A 17,268-nucleotide genomic window follows, 5' to 3' on the forward strand; every position below is an offset into this window, starting at 1 on the left:
GGTACGAGCTCAGTTCAGAATAGGGCTGGGTTCCCAAACTGGGCTGGGATGGAGAACCCAGAGTCCAAAGGAAGGGTGGATGTGGAAGTAAAGGACAGGGGCCTCGTGTCCAATCTCAGCTCTCCCCTCCCCTCCCCACCCTCCCCAGCCCAGCAACTTCACCTCTCAGAGCCTCTGTGATTCAGCAGCACCAGGGCTGTCAGCAGCATGAAAGCACCCACTGTGTGCAGAGGTTCGGCCCACTGCCTGGCCCCCAGTGAACACCCAAACACATGGCTGCCAAGATCAGAGAGAGGTGAAGGCAGCCGGGTGTGGCCGCGAGTGGTCAGGGTTGCAGAGTCCAGGAGCCAATGCCAGCTGGGTGGCCTTGAGCGTGAGGGCGCTCCTCCAGAACCTCTCCTGATCACTCCCAACCACCCCACCAGAGGGCCATGACCATGCCCAGGGCAGGGCAGAGGCTGAGAGAGGGAATTGTTTACCTTGGGTCTCCCAGCTGAGGAGTGGTGGAGGCCCTGGCTGCTGCTCGGCACACCAGAGCCACTTTTTACATTCTCACTTCAGCGACTAAAAAGCCAGCAAGCAGCAGCTCGGGCGAGGACGGGGGAGGAACTGAAAGATCCCCTGCATCCTGCCTGGATCCTGCCCATCCTCCCACTGAGGGTGGCACCTCTGCTGAGGTATCTGTGACGCAGTCCTGCAGTGACGAAACACCATCACCGCAGCCAAGAAGATGGCCTGCTCCCTGGGGAGCTCCCGATGGAGGACACCCAGACCTGCCTCTGGAAGCCAGGCATCAGCAAAGCAGGGGAGTGTCTGCATGGCCCCACCCCACCCAGTGCTCCGTAGGGTGTCTGGGCTTCAATCGCTGAGGGTCTGGGCAGGAGCTGCAGCTGTCAGTTAGAGGTGAGCCACCTGGGAGGCAAGGTGAAAAGAGCAAGGGCACCTCAAAGGAGAGGACACTCACACAATGAAGGAACGCACACAGTTTCATTAGTTATGGGGAAATGCAAATTGAAACCACCCACCAGGATGGCTAAAATTTTAAAAACTGACAACTCCAAGCGTTGTCAAAAATGTAAAGGAATCGGTACTGCTGGGAGTATAAAATGGTTCAACCACTATGGAAAATTGTTTGGCAATAACAATTAAAACTCAATTAAAAAATACCCCATGACCCAGCAATTCCACAGCCCTCTAACAGAAATGAGTGCCTTTGTTTACCAAATGACATGTACTAGAACGTTCACAGCAGCAACATTCACAGTAACCTCAAAACTAGAAACAGACCAGGTATCCACCCACAGGAGGATGGATAAGCAAACTAAGATAAATTCATAGAGCACACCACCACACAGGGACCGAACTACTGATACCTACAACAGGGATGAAGCGGAACAACTTTACACGGAGTGAAAGAAGCCAGACGCCAAATGACACATCAAGTATGAGTCCATGGACAGCAAGTTCAGAACAGGCAACATGACACCATTTGTTTCTCACTTGTAAAACTGTGCAGAAGATCAAGGAAGCAAATATCCAAAAGTCAGGAGAGTTGTTACATTTGGGAGTAACAGAGGAGGGAGGTTTCTGGGAGCTGACAATGTTCTACTGTGATTACAGAGAATCGCAGCTTTACAGTTATTTGTTATACTGTACTGTATAAAATACGTTGAACGTATTTTTCTGTACTTTATGATGAAGTCACAATAAAAAAGAACCTGGGTTTGGGAGCCCAGAACATATAGGGGAGCTAAAATCGGGCCTCCTGGCTTCTGGGGCTCCCCCCAACCCCAAGGCTGGCTTGCCTGGATTTTCACCCCAAGGTCAGTCACCAATGAATAAGGAAGAGGAATCTGGGGTCCGCAGGCTCTGGATTTCAGCCCCAGGCTTTGCTGCTTCTTGGCTGTGCGGCTGCAAGCGACACCCTCATTGGCCTTAGTGCTCCCATCTGTACAATGATCCGGCCGGAGGAGGGACGTGCACCCCGGAGGGGCAGGGCTGGAGGGTTGGTGAGTATGTTTAACACAGAAGAAAGCTGAAAGGGAATGAAAATCACCATCCACAGTGGTCAGCTCTGAGCAGGGAAAGGAGAGGTAACTGGAGACGGGTCCCTAGGGGCAAGGGCACAGTTTGATGTTTTAAATATCTGCTAAGTACATGGATATCACTGACTCATTCTAGTGTATGTCTTAAACACTCTAGTAAATTTTTTTTTTTAATTTTAAGACTTTTATTTTGGCCGTGCCGCGCAGCATGCGGGATCTTAGTTCCCCAACCATGGATCGAACCTGTCCCCCGTGCATCGGAAGCACAGAGTCTTCACCACTAGACCGACAGGGAAGTCCCTAATTTTAGGACTTTTTATTTCTGTCTGCCTCGGAAGTCTTATTTCTCAATGGTTTCCAAACTGTAGCTCCCCCAGAAGCTTCATCTCACCTTGCTGGATCACGTCCATTAGAGGTGATTTACAGGATGACACAGGGCCACGGGGAGACAGGCCCTCAGGTGACTGCCTCGTCCTAGCTGGCAGCCTTGGGAAGGGACTGGGTCCTGGAAAGGGTCCTTCCAAACCTCTTTTCTCATCTGTAAAATTAAGGTCACTGTGGTTCCTGCCACTAGAGGGACTGTGTGGCCTAGATGAGCGAGCTCTAGTGCTCCTGTCCTCGCCCCCTTCTACAATCTGGGACCCTGTGACCACCTGAGTCAGAGGAAACCCCCTCCTCTGCTCAAACCCTCCCAAGTCCCCATCTCACCCAGAGTAAAAGAAGCCAAAGTCCTTTCAGGAGCCCAGGACCCTATTCTGCAACATCTCCCGCTTCACCTCTCCGAACCCTCCATGGCACCGGTGCCTCCAACACACCTGGACCCCCCTACCTTGGGGCCCTTGCACATGCTGCCCCCTCAGTCAGAAGTGTCTTCTCCAAGTATCCGTGGGGCCCCGCCCCACTTCCTTCAGCCTCAGCTCACATGTCTCTTTCTTCGCGAAGCCTCCGTACCCTCCGTGGTCAAGAGGACCTCCCGTTATCCTTTATGAAAGTAAAGTGCTCATCATCACCAGTGCGACTGTGCATATTTACTTGTTTACAAGCTGACTGTCGACCTCTCTGCACTGTGATGCCAGCAAGGTAAGGGCAGGGGCTCTGGCCTGCTCGGCACTGCAGAACCCGATCCTCACGTTCAGGTCCTCAGAACCTTGCGCGGTGCTAGGTCCACAGCGGGCACTTAATAACTATCTGTGGAATGAACGTGGGTAAGAGTGAAGCTCTGTGCCCAGAACACCTTCAAAGTAAGTTAAATTCCTTTCCTTGCCCCTTGTCAAGTCCTTTTTCACTCGCCCCCTCTCCCTGACCTGCTTTCCATGCCAGACAGCACAGATGGGATAAGGAGGCAGGAGGGGGAGACAGAGGCTCTGCATCTCCTGGGGCTGCAGACAATGGGGTGGGGCTCCGTCCTGACACCCTGACCCCCCAGGAGCCTCTGTCACCTGCTCTGTAATCTGCACAGCATCTACAAGTCCCAGGAGGACTTGCTCAGGAGAGAAATTCAAAGACAATAGGGACCTGTGGTTCGACAGGCAGCATCTGCCCGTGGGAATGTGGGAGGAAAGGCGCACAGGGCAAGCGAAACGACTCCCTCATTCGCCACCTGCAGCTCTGTGAACTGGACCCGCGTTTTGTGCGGGCACTTTAGCAAAACTGATAACGTGGAAAACGCACATGTCCTTGGAGCAATTTCCCTTGCAGAAAACGCTTATGCAGGTGCACACAGGTTCTCGGGCAGGGTTGCTCAACCTCGGTACTAGTGACATTTAGATAATTCTGGTCATGGGGCTGTTCTGCCAACTGTAATAGGTTTTAGCAGCATTCCTGGTCTCTACTTGCTAAAACCAACAGCTCAACCTCCCTCGGAGTTCTGACCATCAAAAATGTCTTCCGCCATGACCAAATGTCCCTTGGGGGCAAAGCCATTCCCCTTGGTGAGAACCACTGTTCTGAGAATACTGTTGCTGGAATAGTGAAACACAGGAAGCAACTTAAATGCCCACAACAAGGGTCTGGTATTGTCACAACGGTTAATATGATGCCAGTATGAAAGTGTCAATGCCTATGCAGCACCTGGCACACGCCAGGCATACCTAAGAGCTTTGTACATGAGAACTCAACTCTCACAGAAACGCTATGCGGCAGGCACTCTTTAGCTGAGGGTTTGTTTTTTTTTTAATCTCCTTCTATAATTATATTTAAACTTTTTCTTTTTTTTTGGCTGCACCACACAGATTGCAGGATCTTGGTTCCCCGACCAGGGATTGAACCAAGGCCCCAGGCAGTGAAAGCGCAAAGTCCTAACCACTGGACTGCCAGGGAATTCCCAAGGCACTCTTATTATCATCTCCATTTTTATGAAGAAACTAAGTCACAGGGGTGAAATAACTTGCCCCATCACCTGATCAGGAAGTATGGAGCTGGGCTGGGACCACACGGGCCCAAGTGGCCTGTGGAGTTAAGGCACACCTGGATTCACGTCCCTGCCCGTCAACTTTATAGCCTCCCCAAGTCTCAGTTTTCTCTGCAATGCAACGGGGATGATAGCAGTGCCTCCATCGCAGGCTCATGTGTGGGAAGAGCCCAGCAAAGCACCCAACCCTCGGCGAAGGTCCACCCACCAAACAGAACATGATGCAGGCACGCCATGCGCAAGAACCAACCTCAACATGACATGCTGACACTGCCTGTCAGCGTTCAGTGTGCTCACGGCACAAGAGGACATCGACCTGATCCCTTTCTGAAGCACAAACGTGTATGCACCACATCGCCTCAATTCTGATATGCTTATTTTTTCACAGGCTGACAATACTGAGATTGCCGTGCATCTCACAAACCACGTATAAACTTCATCTGCAGCATCCTTCTCAGAAAAGTGGTTATGTGATCAACAGTGGATCTTACGGGGAATAGTGTCTTCCACGGGAGGGCACGAGGTATACGTTAAGTGTCATGTGCAGAGAAGGAACTGTGCCAAAGAGCCAACAGAGGCAGAATAATGGGAGCAGGAGTGAAGGTGGCCTCGGGAACCAAATGCATTTCAACCTCAGCTCCGCCACTTGCTGTGTGACCTTCAGCAAATCACTTCCCCTTTCTCCACCTCGGTTTTCCTCATCCGCAGGTTAGAGATAACAATGGAGCAAAGGTCCAAGGCTGCTGTGAGGATTAAATGAATTTATCCACATAAAGGCCTTCAAACAGAGCCCAATACGATGACTGCTCAACACCTATCAGGTGTTAGCATTTCCGCAGCAGGTGGAGACATGGGGACCATCACTTCCTACATGACACGCTTCTGTAATGTGAATTTTTACCTATACTGCCTCTTTGGTAAGAAGGCAGTATTGAGGATACTTTTTCTTCTCCTGGGCACTACATGCTCCCCACAAATGCCCCATCTGACTACTTGGAGCAGGTAAGACTGGAGGCAGGCTGAAGACGTGGGTGGGCTGCAAACAATACTGGGACAAGAATAAGCACCAGAGCAGACTTCCTCCTCCTCCCTGCCACCAGCCCCACACTGCCCTGCTCTGCCCGCCTTTCAGCACCCACAGAAATCATGTCAAATGTTTGAGTCTGCCTGGCCACAGACCCGTAACACTCGAGAGCACCAAGTCACAGTTAGAGGGATCCTCCAAAAACAGCTCTGCTCTGGGATCACGTCACAGGCCCTTATGGAGGCCACAAAGGCCCACTTGAGGTGGCCCCTGCCTGTTCTCCAGCCTCATTGGTCAGCATGCTCTCCCTGCCCCTCCACTGTCCCCTTTACTCCTTGCTCGCTCACTCTCTCTCTCTCTCTCTCTCTCTCTCTCCCCCTCACCCCAGGGCCTTTGCACATGCTAGTCCCCCACCCATCTTCACCTACCAAATCCTTGTTTCCTCAGGGAAGCCTGCCCTGACTGCTCCCTGCCTCACGAGTCACAGACCTTCAGAGCTCGGCTTTCCTATCCCCTCACAGCACTTACCACCTCTACCGTGCTCAGTCACTCGTATAATTAATTATCCGGGTAATGGCACCTCCCACACCAGACTCAGAGCTCCACGCACGAGGCAGAGACAGGGCCTGTCCTGGTCTGCACTGTGTCCCCAGCCCCACCCAGCCAGGGCCAGGCCCAGAGCTTTCATCAATTCAGGGTGGGGGTGGCAAACAGAATCACAGCTTCTGAGCTCAGAGTTCTGCCAAGTGGAGGGGAAACAAAAAAACCTGCGTTCACTCATTCCACAAATATGGCACCCTTGCTGTGTCAGCACTGCTCTGGTCACCAGAGAGTCAGCAGTGACCAAAACAGAACTCCCTGTCCTGGAAGAATTTAAGGGGGGGGGGGGGCGGTTGGACAGGCATTAAAACAAATAATTTAAATAAACAGATAAGTTATACAGTACACCAGAATGACCAATGTTATGGAGAAAAGAAGTATATAGAGGACTAGGTGTGTGGGAAGCGGGCAAGGGTTTCCGATTTTATAAACGGTGGTCAGAGCAGGGCTCACTGAGACAGTGAAATCTGAGCACAAACCTGAAAGAGATGAGGCAGCCATGTGGAGACCTGGGGGAGAATGGTCCAGGCCAAGGAAGAACAGCACCAAGGTGTGGCCTGCGTGAGACACAGGAGGTGGCGGACGGGAGCGAGGCACGTGTGGCTACAAAGGAAGCCGGGGACCTGGCTGGGCAGGGCCTGGGAGGCTACTGTAAGGGCTGTGGCTAGGATTCCCTGGAGGTCCAGTGGTTAGAACTCGGCACTCTCACTGCCAGGGCCCGGGTCCCTGGTCGGGGAACTAAGATCCTGCAAGCCTCACGGTGCAGCCAAAACAAAAAACAAAAACAAAAAACAAAAAACCAACAAAGGGCTGTGGCTATTTCTTGGAGAGAGATGGCAAGTGTCAGCTTGAAGAGGGTGCAGTGTATGGAATCCCCTGGCCCCAGTGAGGCAGGAGCTGTGTCCCAGCCTTCTCCTCCAGGAATTGTGCCCAGAAGAAGCCCTATGCACTGGCCTGACACTCCCACCACCTGGCTCACTTGGGGACCACAAGGACCCATACTTCACAGATGGGGAAAACTGAGGACAGGAAGGCTGGACAGCTAGGACACAGCTGAGGAGACTGAATCACGGCGTCCCAGCCTGAGCCTCTTCCACCTCCCTCTACCCTCACTCCCGAGAAACCGAACCCCTCCCACACCCCAGCCAGCCCTCCCTTACCATCCTCGATGCCCTGCAGAAGAACAGGGCCGCCCCGACACACACACACACACACACACACACACACACACACACACGGCCCCTCCCATCTGGCTGAGGGGTTCCTCCCTCACAGGAGCGACTCTGCACCGCCAGAGGCAGGGCCTGGTGGTGTGAGTCCCCACGTCATCCCTAGGGCACCTTGGAGCAAAAAGGCAGGGTCCTAACCAGGGCTAATATTTACTGAGCGCTCACAATGTGCCAGGCCTGGATTCATATTAATAATCCTCACAGTCACCCTGTGAGGTAGATATTATTACTATCCCCATTCTTTGGAAGAGGAAACAGAGACCCAGAGAGAATAAATTGTGTGCCCAAGACCATAACAGTGGGTGAGTGCAGGACATGGCTGATCTAGACAACAGAATTTTCTGTAATGATGGAAATGTGGCTACTGGGGCTAGTCCAACTAAAGAACTAAATTTCACTTTAATTTTAATTACTTAAAATTTAAATAGCCACACCTGGCTAGTGGCTAGCATACTGGAGGTGTAGCTCTATAGAACCTCAGCAAGAGCCTGAAGGCAGGGGCGGGGCTGAGGGCAAGCCAAGTACCATGGATGCTCACAGGCCCGAGGGCTGGCTCATCCCGGCCCTCCGAGGAGATGCTCCCACACTACACCACCACTCCCGAGCCATGACCCTGACCTGCTCGCCCCAGAGAGCCGGAACAGGGCTCCGAGGCCCAGACCCACACCTGGTGTCCTGTTGGGCTCAAATCCTGACTTCCACTTCCAGGCTGCAAGGGATGCTTCTCTGAACGTCAGCATCCTCGGTCTATAAAATTTGATCTTAATACCAACCAGACCAAGCATTTATTATGTTATTTCAAAAGATGCCTTTTTTGACAACCCAGGGTCATCGTGGGGACCCAATGAAATGTGCTTCCAGCACAGCTGGGGGTGAGGCCGGCGCTTTGGAAGACGGGAAGCAATTATACAAAGGTGAATTCCAAAGTCAAGGGCCAGCCTGAGCCTGAGTTAGCCAGAGCTATGGAAGTGGCAGCTATGTTAATACTGTCACTAGCTGGTTAAAAGGTATCAGCCAGATGATTCATGACATACCCATATTAACTTTTTAAAAAATATCATATAAATGAAAACACACAGCTAGAAAGCAAGCAGACAACTCGCAGACACCACCCCAAAACACACGCTCAACACCCTCACCGGCCACCCCCCACCTAGGTCTCTGGACACCAGTTTGAGAAGCACGACCCTAGGGGACCCCAGACCTGCCCGAACAACCTGGGTCCCGCCACCCTCCGCTCCCTCCCTCTCTCCCAGCTCCACCACAGTGGCCTACTCTCAGTATCACCACCACATCAAGGTACCTCCCACCTCAGGGCCTTTACCCAGACTCTAGCGTGCCTGGCCCATTCCTGAATGTCTCACCTCAGGAGAATTCCCCAACACACCCTGCACCCCGCCCCCCCACGGCCAGCTTAGATCTCTGTTCCCTTCCTCGGAGCACCAGTAAGGCAAACGTTACCTCTCCACGGCCTCCTCTAGACTAGGTGCTGCTCCCTGGTGTCCAGAACTACACATGGCACAAAGTAGGTACTCAGTAAATTATCTGCTGAGAGGATGGAATATGCAAATGACCAGAAACAGCCGAAGCTGGCTCCAGAGGCCATTCAGGAATCAGTGCCTTCCACCCTCATCCCTTCCCCCTGGCCTCTGGGGAAGGATGGAGCTGGCCAAGGTCAGGGCCCCACAGGCATGAGAGGCAGCCGCAACCCCTCTCCCAAGCAGGCATCAAGTGGCTCTAACTCACTCATTTCCAGGACAAGTGAGGCTTACCTTGTGCCAGCTCTGTCTAGAAGAAGAGAAAGCAAAAAAGAACAGCAGTAACAATCCCAGAAACAGTGGCCATGGCATTGGTCAGAGGCAGAAGAGCCAGTCTTAAAAAGGCAGACTTGACCCCAGATAGAGCTGGGTTCAAATTTCATGTCTGTCACCTATTAAAACTTTAACTTTGGGTAAATCCAATGACCTCCCGGGCCTTCATCTGGGGAGAAGAGCTGCACCGAGCTCCCAGGTTGTGGTGGGAAGCAGGCATGTACAGCCCTGGAGCAGTGCCTGGCACAGAGAGCCCACCGTGCCAGCTCTCAGCAAAACACGGGCATTCTATGTAGCGCTCTGAACCTCAATTTCCTCTCCACAAAATGGGGTGACTGCTGCCTACCTCACGGTCTGCCATGTGTCTGAAAGAGCATGCACGGAGTGCTCATAGCGTCTGGCCGAGCCCCTGCTCAGCGACGGGCGTGATGAATATTCCTGTCCGGTGCCCTCTCCAGTGGGAACCTCAGCTAACTGGCCTGCCACTCCTTCCCTGCCAACCAATAAGCCCAGGCTGGCCACATCCAGAGCCCCTTCTCTGCTCTCAGGTGCCCAGCCTGAGAACCTCCAGCAACAGCAGCTCAGATACACTGAGCACCTTCTCTGGAGGCCCCGTGCCACGTACTTTCTGACACGTTAGCTCCCTGAATCCTCCCTACAGCCCTTCTCGGCAGGGATGTGCCGTCAGCTGAGCAAAATGCATCTCCAAGGGATGAAATCAGGCCCCCACCGTTGCATGGCAACCAAGACAGGAGCCAGGAGCAGGGTTCACACCCAGGTTGGCTGCCCCCAGCCCGGACCACTACACAGATGATGAACACCTTGAAACCAGGCTGCAAAGGCCTGGGGAGGGGGGCAAAGGAGCGGCAGCCACCCCAGCCCGTTTGGAAAGGGCCCACAAGGTGGCAAACCAAGGCAGACTTGGATTTCTGGCCTCACCCTTAGAAACAACATCTGCGGAAGAGCTTCCTGGGCAGGACAGCTGGGCCTGAGGAACTTCCTGCAGGAACCTCCGACATGTAGTCTCTCCTCGGCCAGCCCTGGCTTGCTGCCCCCTGTTCCCGCACCCAGGACAGCCGGGACCTGACATGGGTGCCGAGTTGGCAGCAGGTCCTGCCCCCAAGGGGCCAGGCTGAGCTCCCACCCCACCACCCCTCCCACCCCTGCTCCCTCCCTCCCTCCCTCCCAGTCTGCTCCCAGGGCTGTCTCCCCAAGCTGGGCCTCCTGCTGCTTGGCTGGCTGTCCAGAAGAGCCTGCCACGGAACCACCCCACCGTGCAGCCCAGAGGCCTGGTGCTTGAGAGCCTTCCACTGAGAGCTCTTGGGAAGTTGAAGAGGGGCCCAGGGAGGGGTGTCCCTGGGTCCCCCAGAGGCTTGGAGATCAACTGAGAAAAATACTCCTTTCCATCCCCCCCCATCCCAAGGGATTTCTGGAGGCCCAAGGATGTTTGCTCTGAGGGGCTGTGCTCCTTCCAGGAAGACACTCCAGATTGAGCCTGGGAAAATCAACAGCCAGGCTCCTGCTTACTGCGCTAAGCCTTAGGTTCCAGGCTCAGGTGTGGGATTAAAAGTCCATGGTTACCAAGCACCTTCCTGGGCTCGGGGGACTCTGGAGCCACTCTGCCCAAATACAAAGCCTGTCAGTGTTGGGGGACCCCTCACAGACTACCGAGGCTCTCCAGGCCTCATTTCTCACCCCTGGGAGGTGGGAACCACAGCTGATTCCTCCTCGGTCTGAGGGGTTTTCACTCAAGTCTCCCATGGCTCTTCACTGCACACCAGTCCTACCTACAGGCCACCTCCCCAGGGAGGCCCTCCCTGGTCATTCCAGCTAAAACATAACGTCCCCACTCTCTCTTTCCCCTGACCCTCATTCATTTTGCCTTTGAAACGTTCATCACAACCTGATGTCCTATTATTAGTTTGTTTGCTGGGTACTTGCCTCCAGTAGAAGGTAGGCTCATAAGGCCCGGTCTTCCAAGTTCTCGAGCAGTGCCAGGAATGTTGCAGGCCCTCAGGCCATAAGCTGAGTGGAAGGCAAAATCAGCAAGTACAGTTTTTAGCAGGTATTACTGTTGTTCTGTGCTGTTATCTGATATTAGCTGTTTGGTTGGGGAGGGGTGGGCAGAAAATTAGCCCCCTGAGCCTCCGCCATCTGTCCCTAAAGGGAGAAGCCATGGGCCCTGGGAAACATGGTGTGAAAACCACAGAGGAGGGAGGCAACCAACAAGGCCTTTGCTCTTTCTACGGCAGAGATTCTACTCAAGGGGGAAGTGGGAGGCATGTGAAACTCCCTGACCGGCTCTAAAATCTACCCCCACCCCAGGCAGAAGCCTGAGAACCTCTCATATGGCAACAGGCAGCTTCTAAAACCCTAAATCTGACCAAGCTGCTCTTCAAGATGGTCCCCAAGGCTCTGAGCGACCCTGCCTGCCCTCAGCTGCTCCTCACCTCACCCTGCACAGCCACACGGGCCTCTGTGCAGCCCGTGTCTGCACCTCGCTGAGCTCAGTCCTCCCTGCAATGTTTGCACTGTGGTTCCCCCCACACCCCAAGGCTGCTCCTTCTCCTCAGGTCACCTTGTCAATCTGAGATCAGCTCAGGGGCCTTGCTGACAGCCCATCGCACCTGATTTTAATTGCCAAGCACCTCCCTTTAGCCTGCCCCTTGTTTATGCAGCAGGTTTAGGGTTTGCCTCCCTCAGTTCCACGGGGGTAGGGCCTTTGTTGAGTGCCCCGCTGTATCCCCGGCACGTGAAGCAATGCCAGGCACAGAACAGGTGTTCAATAAATGGTGGCGGATGAACGAAAACCTTTCCTCAGCTCCGCAGTGCCTTCGGGATCAAAGCCACACTTCCTGCCCAGGCCCACGAGGCTGTGGGAGGCCTGGCCCCTGACTCCCATAAGCACTGCTGCTACCCCCCCTGTTGGAGACCACCCTTCTGCCTCTCGGCCTTCAAAAGGACTGTTCTCACCCAGGTCAAGGCCGTTACCACCACTCCTGGGAGCTATGGTGGAGAGTCAATAAAAGCACAAGCAGGAAAAGGGTTTAGCAGAGTATGACATCTGGAAAGGAGCTAGAATTTCGACCTCGAGGAGGGGCTCCGGGCAGCCACTGTGTAGGGAGATGGGAGGACCTGGGGGCTGCATTTGCCCCGCCCCTCAAGCCTCCAGAACCTCCTGTTTCCTCACCTGGAAAATGGAGATGCTAATTTCAGCCCTGCCCTCCTCCTGGTGTTACCTGACAAGGCTCTGTAACCTGGGAAGGGCCTTCAAGATCCTAGCAGAAGTAATAAGAATTACAATTGTGAAGATACCCTGAGGGCTCACCATGTGCCAAGCATTCTTCTCAAATAGTGATAGCAGGCTTACTGTTACACCTGCACAGGTATACGTGCTCTCCAGAAATTAACCCGTTTAACCATCACGACAACCTATCAGGAGGGAATTAGCATCATCCCATGACACAAATGATGAAATGAGCTCAGAAGAACTGAGAACATGCTCAGAGTCGCACAGGCAGCAAGTGGTAGGGCTGGATTTGAAGCACTGAAGCACTTCAGTACAGCTCTTTACAGAGTTTAGAAACCAGAACAGCAGATTCCTGGATCCTGGCTGGGCCAGGCTGGGGGGCTGGATTCCAGGATGATGCCTGAGAGGACTGACTGAGGGTGGGGGTGGTGGGGAAGGATCGATGCCCTCAGACTGCCACTGGAGCATTTATTCAGTGCCAGGCACCATTCTAGGAGCTTCTCTTGGATTCATTCATTTAATCCTCATGAAAGCCTGAGGGGGATGTCATTCTGAGCCCATTGCACAGAGGTGAACACTGTGGCCCAAGGTCACACAACTAAACGTGAAAGCACCAGAACGTGCACACATGCCCACTACACCATCCTTGTGCAGGGACCTCAAACACGGGTCCCCTAGTAGCTGTGTCACCCCCTACATGTCTCTCCTGCTGTTTCCTCCTGGCTCCCAGCAGACATTCTGCCCCAGGTTAAAAGATGCCCTGGCTCAACTCTGAGGAGGGATCAAGTTTTATCAGCAAGCCCAGAAACTGCTAGACTGGCTGCCGGCAGAGGTGCTCATGGCAGCCCTAGGCTCCAAGGGTGAGGGGAAGGAAATGCCCGCAGCTGGCAGGGTCTAGGGCAGGAGCTCTGAGGTGACAGAGACCCTCTCCAGCTTTGGGACCATGAGCAAAGAATTCATTCAAACCCCAGTCTGGCCCCCAAGCATCTGACAGACCTAGAACAAAGCAATTCCTCCTCTGAGCCCCAATTTCTGACTCTGAAAAATGGACAGAAACACCATAACCACCCCTGGATTTAACTAAACCACTGTTCCAGTTACATGTTGACAAGCTGTTTACTGTGAGGCCAAACCAGGCCAGGGGTTCACGTCCCAGCTGTACCACTTCCAACTTTGAGATGTCGGGCAAATCATTTCACTTCATAGCAAGTGTCTTGGTTTCCTCATCTGTAAAATGGGTATCACACTGCTACCTAGCTCATAGGAGTCTATAAAACAGGCATAACCATACTTACCCCATGGGTGTGTTTTGAGATTTAAATGACGTCATGGGGTACTTCCCTGGTGGCGCAGTGATTAAGAATCCTCCTGCCAATGCAGGGGACACAGGTTCGAACCCTGATCTGGGAAGATCCCACATGCCTCGTAGCAACTAATCCCATGCGCCACAACTACTGAGCCTGCGTTCTAGAGCCCGCGAGCCACAACTATTGAGCCTGCGTGCCACAACTACCGAAGCCCGCACACCTAGAGCCCATGCTCAACAAGAGAAGCCACCGCAATAAGAAGCCCATGAGCCACAACGAGGAGTGGCCCCTGCTCGCCGCAACTAGAGAAAGCCCGCGTGTAGAAACGAAGACCCAACGCAACCATAAATAAATAAATACCTAAATAAATAAATAAAAATAAAAGAATAAAAAATAAATGAGGTCATGTGTGTAAAAGGCCTGTCACATGCCTGACATAGGGTGAATGTTCAGTAGCTCTGGAAATGATTTACCACTCTGTGCCTCAGTTTCCCCTTCTAAAGTGGAGATCATGACAACAGTACACAAAGCTCTAGGCTGTGGGCATTCTGCAAGTTAATCCACGTGAAGCATTCTGAACAGTGTATGGCACACAGAATGCACTCAATAAATATCAGCCATTGGTCTCAAGATTATTGTTTTTACTACTGCTGTTAATCCCATCAGGCAAACCCTCTAAAAGCTGGCAGACCAGAGAAAGAAACCCCTGGCGCAGAGAAATTCTACACAGCCACCGTGGCCTCACAGAGACTCAGGGACCGTTCTCTCCAGCAACCACAACCCATGGAAGCCAGTTAGCTAGGAAGCTGATGATGTGGACCAGAGGGACTGTCTGCCCCCTTTGACCACATCACCAGCCCACATTAGCTGGGTCAATCAGGGATTATGGCCAGCCCTCTGGGAATTCCAGACCCAGGACAAAGGTTACGGTGCAAGCCAAGGTCACAGGCTGGCCTGAGGAGCCAAGCTCCCACCCAGCAACCACAGTGAGAAACCAGATCCGTGGGGGATTTGGCCGCCCCAAGTCCTTCGGAGCAGCCTTCCTCCCTGGGTCAGTGTGGGGCAGGGGCATCGCCACCAAGTCCCCTCGGCCTATGCAGAGAGGAACAGCTGGGAAAACAGCACTCAGCCTCATTGCCGCCTAATGGTGAAGCCAACTGTTATCGCCTGGTGGGGAGCGTAAACATGATGAGCGGCTGGACCAAGGAGACACAAACATGTGTCTGGCCTCATGGCCAGGGATGGAGGGGCCTGGGGTGGTGCCTGGCCCCTTGGCACCCACCACCAACCACTCTCAGGCCAGAGCTCCTGATGCTTCTCTGACAGAGGAAGAGTAAACAAGGTTCAAGGGCAGACCACGGAAGACCTAATTACGCCCAGGCCTCTTGCTGAGCCCAAGTGCCTTCCAAATGAGAGGAAAGGGGTGCTCAGAATTCCAAGGATAAAGATGTCCCAGCCACCCTCCCCACGGGGAGAAGTGTCCCTCAAAGCACTCCTTCCCCCCAAGTCTTAAGCAGGTCCAGGGACACAGATCCTCAAATCCAAGCTCCACACCCCCTCCCCTCCCTAATATGGAGCCGAAAGCTCAGAAAACAAGCGGCTTCTAAGACGTCTCCCCCAACGCCCCAGCCAAAACCACTGGAAGAATTTGCCACAGAGGTGTCCCAACACACCTTAAAATAAGGTTTAATAACATGAAAATGTTCTAGGGTAGACAGCAGTCCCACTGACCATCCACTTCCCCTCAAAGTCAATAAGAAGTTCAATAAAGGGTGATTCCCCCTCCAGCTCAGCGTAAACCCCCAAGCTCCACCCACCAAACACAGGAGGCAGAACCCCCTCCTCATCGTTCGGCATTACAGCGCTCCCAGAGTAACTCCCCTGAAAACCCACTCGGGCCCGTCCCCACGCCGTCCCTCAAAATTATAAACATCACAGCCCTCCTCCTTTGATATACCGCGGCTCTACGTTCTAAGGATGGCTCCCCCCAGGACCTCAGTGGTACAACCCAGAGGGCGCTACCCGGGCCACACTAGGTACAGCTCCCTCCCCAGAAGCCCCTACCTCTCTAAGCACACTCTAGAAACTATTTCCACAGCCCCCTATACTTGGTAAGACGCGCCCCCTCAAAGGCTTAGCCTTCGAACACCAGGAGGGCTCTCCCCTCCCAGCCCACTGGCTCAACCCCCAGCCCAGCACGCAGGGGTCTGCGCCTCCAGCCCTTCAGTGGTCCGGTCCCCACACTTTGATATGCGCCCTCTGCAGCTTCAGTGGTACAGCCCGCCGCCCCCGCCCCCGCCCCCTCGGGGCTAGTCCTACCGCCCCCGCGCAGCCTCCCCAACTCAGTCCCGGAAGGGGGGGCTCAAGAACTACCGTCCCCGCCCAGTGGGCACCGGTGGTACGGCCCAGCGCAGCTTCGCTGGGGGTCCGGACGCGACCATCGCGGGGGGGGGCGCTTGGGGACACGCGCTGGCGCACTCACCTGTCACCGGCGGCCGCCCAGCCTCTCTGGCGGGGTTCTACTCCTGCCCATCGCCACGCTACGCTTGATCCCGCTCCTTGTGTTTCCTGGCGGCGGCGGCGGCAGCACCAGCAACAACGCCTTAGCGGAGCCAGGCCCAACGGCTCGCGCGGCGCGGCCCCCCCGCCCCCTCCCCCCAGCCCCCGCTTACCGCCCCCTCCCACCCCCTGGACGGAAATACCGCCTTCTCCCGCCACAAACAGGAACTGACGTGAGAGAGGGAGAAAGGAACTCGAAGAGCGCTAGAGCGCAAGCGCAAGGAAGGGGAGGTGGCCGACTCAGAGAAGGGCGCCTGCGTACATTAGGCAAGCTTGAACCGGTGTGGGCAAGGGATGTGCCTCGCGCAGGCGCCGGACGGAAAAAAAAAAAAGAAGAAGATTGCGCAGGCTCAGTAAGACTCTGACGCCCGCTTTCCCTGGAGGCTAGCCGCGATGATATTTCCCGGCAGCCCCTGGTCCTTATTTACATACGCTTTGATCTGGTTTTACTCCGCTCTCGCCTTTAGTTCAGGTTCCGAGGCTCTTAAAGAGCCTTGGAGCGGGCGTTAGGAAGGGTTTCCTTTTCAGTATTTCCTCTCATGGTTGAGCACAGGCTCTGAAGCCACACAAACCCAGCTTTGCATTTCCTTACTGGTGACAGAAGGCTTTACCATTTTCTGTGCCTCAGTAGCCACATCTGCAAAATGGAAACAATCATAGCTGCGTCCCTGGGCTATTGGGCTATTTTATGTAAACAGAACGGTGTGTGTCAATTAGACATGCTATAACTCCAAAATATTAATCCTATCTGCTCATGATATATATATGCAATTAAATATGGGATATAACTTTTTCACGGGGTAACTTGGGCCTACAAATGCCTTAAAATCGCCCTGGGGGGAAAAAAAAAAAAAAGAGCACAGATCCTGGCCCGTGTATTAGCTAGTGTAGTAGACAGCTGTGAGACATCCGGATCCCAGTCCCCGCTCTCTCTCATGGGTTGGGTGGGGCTTCCTACTTTATGAATTTGGGTTCCAGTAATGCAACACAGAAGGCATGGGTGGAAGTTGAAGAACCCTGGGTCCACCTAAGT

The 17,268-nt window shown here is 53.8% G+C and overlaps 1 protein-coding gene across 4 annotated transcripts in view; it reads right to left on the reverse strand.

Annotated features, from left to right (window-relative positions):
* The window catches only part of AKT2 (AKT serine/threonine kinase 2), a 48,592-nt gene extending 32,265 nt beyond the window's left edge, over positions 1-16,327 (reverse strand). For all 4 annotated transcript variants that reach the window (XM_082606399.1, XM_082606397.1, XM_082606400.1 and 1 more), the window contains exon 1: positions 16,159-16,327. The gene's annotated coding sequence lies outside the window, so the exon portion shown is untranslated. The remainder of the gene's footprint in view (positions 1-16,158) is intronic.
* Positions 16,328-17,268: the final 941 nt, after the last annotated feature.

The sequence above is a fragment of the Mesoplodon mirus genome (genome assembly GCF_964341445.2).
Source record: "Mesoplodon mirus genome assembly, chromosome: 19".
NCBI lineage: Eukaryota > Metazoa > Chordata > Mammalia > Artiodactyla > Ziphiidae > Mesoplodon > Mesoplodon mirus.